The following is a 10,166-nucleotide window of genomic DNA, read 5'->3' on the forward strand; positions in this document are numbered from 1 at the left end:
GCCGGCGCTGAGCCCGGAGGATGTCCGCCCGGCCCGGGGCGACCCCCGCCTCGCCGCCCGCCGCCCGCGGAGCTCCGGTGAAGGAGCAGATCAGGGTCATCGTGCAGGACCTGGAGCTGGTGCTGGGCGACCTGAAGGACGTGGCCAGGGAGCTCAAGGAGGTGAGCGGCGCGGGGAGCGCAGGGCCGGGCCGGGCCGGGTGTATGGGCGACTACGAACTCTGGAACCGCCGTGCGCGCGGGCGGCGGGGCCCGAGCGGACGGCGTCGCACTTTCCTTTCTTCCTGGGAGAGCTCAACTAGTGTCCCGGCCGCGCGTGGGGTGCGGCGCGTGCGGTGTGGTATCGCGTGGGGCCCGGGCGGGCAGGGGGCGCTCGGCGCAGCCCCGCGGGGTGGGGACGCGCCCGGAGGAGGGGCGGTACCTCACCAGGGTCTGCGCCGGGCAGTTCGGGGCAGGGCGTCCCCGACCGCACCCCACGCGGTGTCTCTGTCGTGCGGTCTGGAGGCCTTGGCACCGAAACCGGAGCAGGGCTCCAGAGCGAGCGAGTGTGAGCTTGTGTGCTCGCCTGTTAGTGTTGTGATTGCGTTGCGCACGCTGCGGTTCTGCCCCACTTCCCCGTTCTAGACTCGGGACCCTTAGGTTGGGGTTCCCTTCCCTGCCCAGTTCATCCCTCGCCCCTGGATCCAGGCTGCAGAAGCGGCGCGGGGATCCGGCTGGGTGGCGGGGTCCTGAGCCGTCTGCCCTGCTGGGGCGCGGGCGGGGTCCTGCTCCGGTCTAATCCGGTCCGCCCTGGACGGGTGCAGGCGGACGCGATATCCTCGTAGCGGGGAGAAGGGTACCGCGTCCTGAGAGTAAATCGGGTGGCGCCCAGTCCCCAAGCCAGGGCAGGGGAGCGGACGGCCCCCAGGCGGCTGTGCGGCTCAGGCCAGTGTGCGGCCCGCGCTCTCCGGGCCCGGGCTGTGGGTCATTACAGGCTCGGGTCTGAAGCGCCCCTCGCGGCCCAGGGGCCCAGTGGCTCGTAGGAGGCGGAGCCGGCGCTGCGCGGAACCTGCTCAGCCCGGTCCCCGCGGGGCGTCGCTGTCTGAGATCGGCGGAGGGGCTGCGCTGAGTCCAACGTGCCGTTACTGTTCCGTCTTCGCTGTCTTCTTTGGTACGTGTGGCAGATGTGTGTTCTTTGGCAACCGAGTGAAGAAGTGCGCCTCCGGGGTCCGTCGCCTGGGCCCAGCTGTGCGCTGCGCCACCGCGGAGTCGCCCAGGTGGGAAGTCGCGAGCGCGGGAGCCGGGAGCACTGTCCCCCGGCGGGGCATGAGTGGAGGTCTTCTCTGAATTAGGAATCTGTGATCCAGTCTTGTTCAGGGTGTGTGCTAGTCACTGTTTAAACAGAATAAATGGCAAGCACCTATGTACGATGACTGTTTTGCTTTGTATCATCTGTAGAGGTTGGAGAACACATTGATCTACCTGGAAACTTTAACCTCCCTCTGCTTCCTGGACAAAGACGTAATTCAGAGTTTGCTGATCTCTCCATTGTTTACTTGAAGATCTTTAAGAGAAGAGTATAGTTCATAAAGGAATAGAAAAACATAGGTAATGCAAAACTAGTAGATGAAGAGATCTAACAGACCGAGAGATAACATTTTCATTTTGGAAGTTTTGATTGATTTTCACAGCCTTGCTGACTAAAAATCTCAGCATGAAACTGAAATTTATGAATGATAAATGATATCATGTGATCACCACTTACTTGTGTCAATATCTATACGGGTTTGAACATAGAAGTGTATATACTATGACCAAATCTCAGATCCTTAGCTATTTATATAGTACGAATGGGAGTTATGTGGAGAGCAAAATATTTATAGGGCATGTGTAACCTGTGACAATTTGCAGTTGTTCATCAAGTATCTTTTTCGGACGACTGCACGTGTGACAGAACATGCCTTTCAAATAGTTCTGAGGAAAGGACTAACTGTAAACTTTGTAAATTGCAGTTTGTTGGTTTCTATGCCTATGATTTATAAATATAAAAGTACTATTAATTTATCAATGGTTACATTTAATATTTTGACAGTTTATATAATGGTACATATGTATATATAAAAGAAAAGGTTCTATTTAGTATTTTTGTTTTATTGACCATGTTACGCTTTTTGATCATATGGTACAATGTAGCAGTGAGTTCTAACTTAATTAATCTAAATGAAAAATTAAAGAGATTATGACTGGATCATTATATCAGTCATATGGTATTTGTTTTTCTTTACATACTCTATGCAATTTTGTGTTGGTTTTGCAGTACCAGGGATCCTTGGGACCTTGCATTTGCCAGGCAGGCGCTTACGCCGCCGAGCTATCGCCCCAGCCCTACTCTATGCAATTCAAGGAAATTCTGTCCTTTATCTCTACACACATTGCATCAAAATATTGACCATTTCATTGAGGTTTTTTTTTCTTTCTTTTTTTTTTTTTTTTTTGGCGGAACCAGGGATTCAACTCAGACCCTTGCGCTTGCCAGGGAAGCACTTATTCCACTGAGCCATCTCCCTGGCCCCTAAGGTGAACTCTTTTTTTTTTTTTTTGGCAGAACCGGGGATTGAACTCAGGCCCTTGTGCTTGCCAGGGAATCGCTTACTCCACTGAGCCATCTCCCCAGCCCCCTCATTGAGGTTTTTTAAAGTTCTTTTATTCTGATGTTAGTCATCTGAATTTAAATAGCAAGATAGAATTGAGCATATTAGTAACTATTTAAAATACTTTAATACTTAATCACCAAACTCCAATCTACTCATAAGAATTGTTATTATAAATGTTATTATGAATTTCAATTTAATGATTAGTTTTTAAATCATAATTACTCAATCAGTTATAATTGAATTGTATATTGGAAGAAGGGAAATGGACTGTAGGACAGTTTTATTCTGTTCTTTTGAGTAAAACCTCAAATAATTTTAGTTTTCACAAATAAGTCATTTTGTCTTCTCTGCTATAGTGAAAAAGTCTTAAACACAATTCAATATCTTTATTCAGCACCTACCATATTTCAAGTATTATATAATTTAAGCTGAATATATTACAGTTATAGTTTAGTAAACCAAAAAGTTTATTTTAGGATATATTAATTCTGTCTTTTAACTTCAGCAATATAAAAAGTCATCACAGACTGTAGTGGTGAATTTTATTACTCCATACAATGTTTTACTTCCCCAAGCTTAAAGAAGGAATGCAGAGCTGAGAATAATAATTAGTAAGCATTCAGGTATGTCTGTACTTGTCATCTACTTAGTAAAGTGATGTTCCTTTGGTGAAAAATGTAGAAACGGAAGAGGACAATGTGATATTAAATCTAAGGGACTTACAAGTTATTCGGGTTGTCATGGTTAATATGAATGGATTGATGCCATACACAAACGATCACATATTCTAATGGCACACAAGCTTAAGAACCATGTGATTTTTCTCTCACATGAAAAATTCAAAGCATAAAAGTAAAGAGCAAAGTAAAAGACAGAGTAAAAAGAAGCAAGAAAATAGGTCTTTTGCAAATGAGAAAGGGACCAAAGAGATGGAGGTTCATGGTGGTGAAGATGACTTCAGAGAATTGAGATGTGCTGTGTACATTCACCTGTTACCCACTAAGTGATCGGACTCTGGGTTGACGAGTATGTTAGCATTATGCCTGTGAATTGAAAAGCACTGGTGATTTTTCTTACCATGTCATAAAAATAAGTTAAACTTGCTTAATTCTGAAAGATTTGACAAACCATAGAAAACAGTCTGGTTTGAGCCCGATGAATATAGAAATAACAATTATCTGCAAAACATTTTTGCTTTTAATGTTTCTTCTTAATGATTTATCCACTTGAATTTCTGTAGTTTATTGCTCTGGGAAATCTTACAGAGACTTTTTGGTTAATGAGTCCATGCATATAAAACTCATTACTAGAACAAATTATAGAAAATAATCTCTGGAGTATTTTCCATGTTCTAAAGTTATGAATGAATGGAATTTACAGTTCATTTAATAGTAGGAATAGCTGTGCTTTCATCACTTTATATACCGGTCAGAGTAGGGTGTATTTATCAAATGCTAAAATGTTTTACAATTTTTTCTGTTTAAAGCAGGATGAATAGTTACATTACTGAATGAAAATGATGCTTAGAAAATAGAGTAAACATTCCTCACTCCTTTCTTTGGGATGAATTAAGCTATTCGACACAGATAATTAGTTGATAAGAAACCCAAGTTGCTTTCAGGTGTTAGTTTACTTCAGGCAATAGTGAAATAAAGGATAATAAAATCAGTGTAATAGGTTTCATTGTTACCTGAATTCTGTTTATTTTTTTTCCCCTTCATTGCTGCTCTGAGAATCTCAGGTATTTAAATCTAAATGTAGGAAAAGAAACAGAAATGCTAGTTTGAATTGAACATATTTACCTAAACAAAATAAGCTATAGAATCCTCCATAGAGTCAGCTTATGAAAAATTTCACGGGCAGTTTCTGAGAATTAAGTGATAAAATTCCAGTATGTTTCTGATTCAGATATGATTGAAATATATGTAACTGATATTAAGCTGCAAATGCAAGATTAATACATAACAAAGAGTATTATGTCTTTAAGGAACAAGTTTTTTTTCTGATTTCAGAAATAATACAGCATATGTGTACTATGGAAAGTCTGGGAAAATTTTTAAAAGTGAGAAAATAAAATTTTTAATACTATACAAAAGTAGTATTAGTAGCACAGAAGTAGCACAGAAATAAACATTTTATTATATTTTCAGTCTTTTTGTATGAATATTTAACAAAGGTAAAGTTTATGAATTATATACAGTGTATTTTCTGCAAATGAGAAAAGGACCAAAGAGATGGAGGTTGATGATGGTGAAGGCAACTTGTAAAGACAAAACAAGTTTTCAAACAAAAATTGATCATGACCACTATAAATTAGTTGCATATTATTTTGTACTTCCCTTAATGCTGGTTATTTCACTTACTTCTAATTTTTATGGTTATTTAAATATCCCTAGAAAGAACAGCGTTTGCAATAAACACAGCTCACAGATCTTGTTTTCTGCCAGACACTCTTTCAGGTTTATTTATTTATTTATTTATTTATTGTGGAACTGGGGTTTGAACTCAGGCCCTTGCACTTGCCAGGCAAGTGCTTATTCTACTGAGCAAACTCTCCGGCCCTGAGGTACATTTATTTATAATGTCATCCGAATTTCAAAATTGATGAAGGTACAGTTATCCTTTTTAGGAATAGGAAATCTAGGCCAGAAAGGTCAGGTACCCTGTCCAGTGCCACTTAGCTTATTAGTGGAGAGGAGAGGATTTAACACCAGATACTTCAAAGTCAAAACCCTAGCATTTATCTACTAAGATCTATTCTCTTTCTTGTTTATTTTTATGTTTTACATTTTCTTATAAGTCAAGGTAGAGAAAATTTTCAGAATGTGTTTTCTCAAATATTTCCTGGTAGTAAAGAACATGTATGGACATTGTTTCTTAAATTCAGAGGAGTTAATGAAGCACTTAATTTAGGGATTGCTCTGTAATTTACAGTGTGTATGTTGATTGTTTTGTGGGATGAACTTAATTTTAGATTCGCTTTGAAAATTAAGGAACTATTGTTGGTAGTTGCTGATACCTAGAACTGTATATAAATATTTCCTTAGTTTGAGTGCTGAAGATCAAACGTAGAACCTTGTGACTCCTACATGAGCCCTCTGCCACTGAGCTGCATATCCTTGGCCACTACACTTCGTTTCATTTCTTCCATTCTGTTGCATTCTATTCCATTTGGGAAGAATCTTTCTAAGTTGCCCAGACTTGTCTCAGACTAGCAGTCTTCTTTTCCCAGCCTCCAGAAAGTGGAGATTACAGGATGGTGCCACCACACACCAGGTTTGCAAGTGTTTTCAATGAGTAAACATAGTTTGGGTTATATTTTCTCTTTTGTAGTTATTAAACTACCTTCAAAAGATAATGCTATCACACTGGTTAGGGTTAGATAGTTGTTGCCATGATCGATGAATTAGACAATCTTGTTGAATTAGTTAGCAGGAAAATTATTAAATTGACTCATCATATCATATGTCCTTTGTAATTAGATTCTTATTAACTTTAGTGCAATTAGGTGTAAGCTACTCCTTTCCTCCTCATATAAGTAATACAATAAATTATCTTATTCTAAGGTCCTATTTCTTTCTGAGGGTAACTCTAATAGACATGTTTTCAATATCTTGAAAGTAAGGATTCTAGGTAGAACTGCTCTAAATTATGGTTTCTAGTACGATCTAGAAACCCAGTCAGAAGTATCTCAGCTCTAAATAGGAGCCAGGAGGACCGGGAGGATAGCTTGGCACTGGGAAGATAGCTTGGCACCTGCCTGGCAAGTGCAAAGTCCTGAGTTTGATCCCCAGTACTGAAAAAAAAGTGCCAGTAACATTAACTGAAATGAAAAAATAAAGACATACTAATTAATGTCCAAGTTAAAATATACTCAGAAGGTAACCTGTCAGCTCAGAACAAGTGTTGCCTTATATGGATGGCATAAGCTATTTTTCTGAAAATGAGAAGACTTAAGGATTCCAAAAGAATTAACAATCAGACCTCACTTTCAGGCAAGTAATATTAGCATTCAGAACAGAACCTGTGTATATGATCTCTGATTTTTTTCCCTTAATCTTTGAAAATGCTTCATTAGGTTGACTTACATCTAAAAATATGTTAAACATATATTGACCAAATCAATTGTCTTCAGTGAGTTTTAACTTTTTCCCTTTGAACAAATGATAACAGTAGGGAATATTTCTTCTGGAAAAAAAGCTTACACAAACATAAGTTTTGTGCATGTTCAGAGAATCCAGATCCTCTCTGGTGGAAACGGCTCAAGTAAAGAGACAAAATATGATTGATTGCCACCTTGTTTTTTTTTTTTTAATATTTGCTAGGTGTTTGTTGCCCAGATCCATAGTTTTCAGGATTAAAAATACTAGCTGACTGAAAATAACAAAAACAAAACAAAAACCAGAATATAACTGTAGTCTGATGATTTTATTCCAAGGAGTAAATGAGTGGCACCTTTTCAATTTGCTTCTCCTAGAAGGGTGCAGTTAGATGCGATTTCTAAGTGGAAAAAAGGGTAAACATATATTTTTTCACAACTCTTCAAATCTGAAGAGTGCTCCTGTGTCTAAAGGCTAACTCATTCTTTTGTTTCTTATGTGTACCAGAATTTATCACTATGTAGGACAAAATGTTTCCAGAGCTCAGCAATTAGTTATTATTATTATTCTTTTTTTTAGTTTAATAAAATTTTTATTAGATGGACAGGTTACATAATTTTGGAAATATTTGAATATTCATAATATCTAAATGGTAAATATGCATGATGAAGGAGAATAAATTAATAAACCTTTATAATTTCAGTGGTTACTCTATGAAGTATGTTCTGATAGATTTTGGGAGAATAAATGACTGAAAATAGCTGCTGCTTTCATGGATTTAATCATCAGCTGGTAGATAAATACACCGTAACTTTATGGGACCATAACCTTCAATTCATAGAACAAGAAAACTAGTTACTTCGAGAAAATTATACCATGTACTTCAGCCCCCTCATTAAGTGTGTCTGAAAAATGTATCATGTTATGTTGAAAGCAATTCCTTTTTGCAAGTGGATTTTAACATAAGGTAGAAGAAAATTTAACAGGGAAAATAATCTCAAATATCAACCAAAGATACATGTGTAAAAGGAAATGTTTTTTTCAAATTTTAATATTTTACTTTTTTTCTCAGCCATTAGTTATTATTCTCTCTAAAATGTGTTGAACATTCTTGTTATACACACCATTGAATACTTGAGGTTTTATGATTTCTATGTTTTGAAATAATTTAAATAAGACATGTGAGCCTGCCTGGCAAACAAACTCAGGGTCCTAGCAAGAAACTCAGGATCCTGAGTCCAATCCCTGGTATGATTAAAAAAATAAAATAAAAATAAATAAATGAGACATCTGAAAAACTATAACAGAGTTATAGAAAATGGTAACCAAATGCTTTGCTTTTAATTTCTGTGATTTTGATAACTCCATAGATCAATTAAATATAATTGAGGTTAACTTTGTAATTTTAATATCAGAAATATTTTATGTTTGTTGACTTATTTGTGGAACAGATTACAAGTTTGTATGTCTTCGTGGAATATTTTTGAGAAATGTTTAGAATTACCTTTTCCTTAAACAGTAGTATTGGGCTGGGAATGTAGCTCAGTGGCTTAAGCCTGGCCAGCACAAGGTCCGAGTTCGATTTCTTGTACTGCATTAAAGAGAAGAAAAGAAAAGGGGGAGGGGGAAGAAAAAAAAAGAAAAGATTGTGTGGGCTGGGGAGGGATAGCTCAGCAGTCCAAGCACCTGCCTGGCAATCACAAGGACCCAGATCCGGTCTCTGCTACTACTGCATGCCATGCACTCTGGAACACGGTGTGTGCTGTGCTGACCCTGAAACTGGGCGTGGTGGTGCATGCCAATATTGCCAGCACTGGGGAAGCTGAGACAGGAAGACCACTATGAGTCTGAGTTGCATAGCAAGACCCTGTACCAAATAAATAAATAAAATTTAATCATAAACATAAGATTTTGAGCCTTTATTGCTCAATAAGTAGAATAATGTAGAATAAGATTTCAGCCTCAGAACACAAGTGGCTTTGTTCCACATTGTTCCTGTGCAGTATTAAATTCTGCCTTCATTTTCTTTCACAAAACAGCAACAGTGATAATGTTCCTTACAGTACTGGCTCATCATACAGAGTAAATGATTATATGTTATGCACATTCTGATACATGAGGTAAACATTGTATGTATGCTTGTCATTTTATTTTATCTAAACCACTTTATTTATTCAACAAATATTTGTTTAAAACCCACTATAAACCAGGCACTATCCAGGGCATTTAATAATGAATAAAACATACAAAATTCACAGAATTTTTTAGAGTGGACAAGGAGAGCATATAGAACATAGGCTAATTTAATGAGTGCCAAATTATTTATTATTATCATTATTTTTAGTGTATTTGGTTGTTTCAGAGTCTCACTATGCATCTCGGACTCATGGTGATCCTCCTGCTTTCAGCCTCCCCATTGCTGGGATTACAGACATGCGCCATTACACCCAGACTCTGGCCGGCTCAGCCCACCCTGCTGGTGGATCTGGCGTGGCATGTGGTGCTGGAGATCATACCATTGTCCCTGAGCTTGCCTAACCTTGCCTAAGTAGGTGCTTTAGTCTATTGAGCTATCTTGCCAGCCCCTCAAATTATTTTAGATATTAGAAAGTAGTAAATCATATGAAATTGTGAAAGATTGTAATGGGATAAATTGTGACAGGGTGGAAGCAGAGGATACCAACATGTATGTCATTATCACCACTGTGTATTTCTTCTATAATTTTTGCCATGCCACAAATCAGCAACACTGTTTTAATTTATTTATGTGTGTGTGTGTGTGTGTGTGTGTGTGTGTGTGTGTGTGGCCAGCTCAGCCCACCAGGGGGCGGGGATGGTTGGCATGTGGTGCTGGGGGATTGAACCATGGTCGCTGGGCTTTGCTAAGCTTGTTCTAAGTAGGTGTTTAGACCACTGAGCCATCTCACCCGTCCAGCAACACTGTTATAACCTCTCCTATCTGCTCAGAAATGGAGGAGGCAAGACACACATAAAACTGACAGACAGATGAGGCCACCGGTCTTCCTTCTAGTCAACGTTGCCACTGGCCCCACTGACAAACTAGTGGTAGCAAGAGGACAAGCAGCTCATTCTTGGCCTTTCCCATGGTCCTGCCCAAGTTTCTCTTCTTTTATCTCAATCCTAAAATACGTGTGTTCCCAAGTGCAGAGAGAGGGAGAGAGACTTACGTTTTTTAAGACAGGGTTGTCCAGAGCAGTCCTGGTGGAGAAAATGGTGTGGTACATTGGAGGAACAGTTTACAGGTGAAGATGTGTGTGTAAAGAGCTGCAGGGCAGATGGCCCTGGGTGGAGGACACAGTAGTGTTGCCCACTTCCTCAGAGAACAAGGATGCCAATGTTCAAGAGTGGGTGTGCAGGGAGAGCAGCAGTGATAGGACCGGATGGCCTGGGGATGTTTTGTTTATTTATTTATT

General features: G+C 39.8%; 1 protein-coding gene across 1 annotated transcript in view; it reads left to right on the forward strand.

Moving 5' to 3' along the window:
* The first annotated feature begins 103 nt into the window (after positions 1–103).
* The window catches only part of Prr16 (proline rich 16), a 352,155-nt gene continuing 342,092 nt past the window's right edge, over positions 104–10,166 (forward strand). Inside the window, exon 1 of the mRNA XM_023700562.1 lies at positions 104–161. The gene's annotated coding sequence lies outside the window, so the exon portion shown is untranslated. The remainder of the gene's footprint in view (positions 162–10,166) is intronic.

Source organism: Octodon degus, unplaced genomic scaffold, assembly GCF_000260255.1.
Source record: "Octodon degus isolate 3935 unplaced genomic scaffold, OctDeg1.0 scaffold00124, whole genome shotgun sequence".
In the NCBI taxonomy this organism is placed as follows: domain Eukaryota; kingdom Metazoa; phylum Chordata; class Mammalia; order Rodentia; family Octodontidae; genus Octodon; species Octodon degus.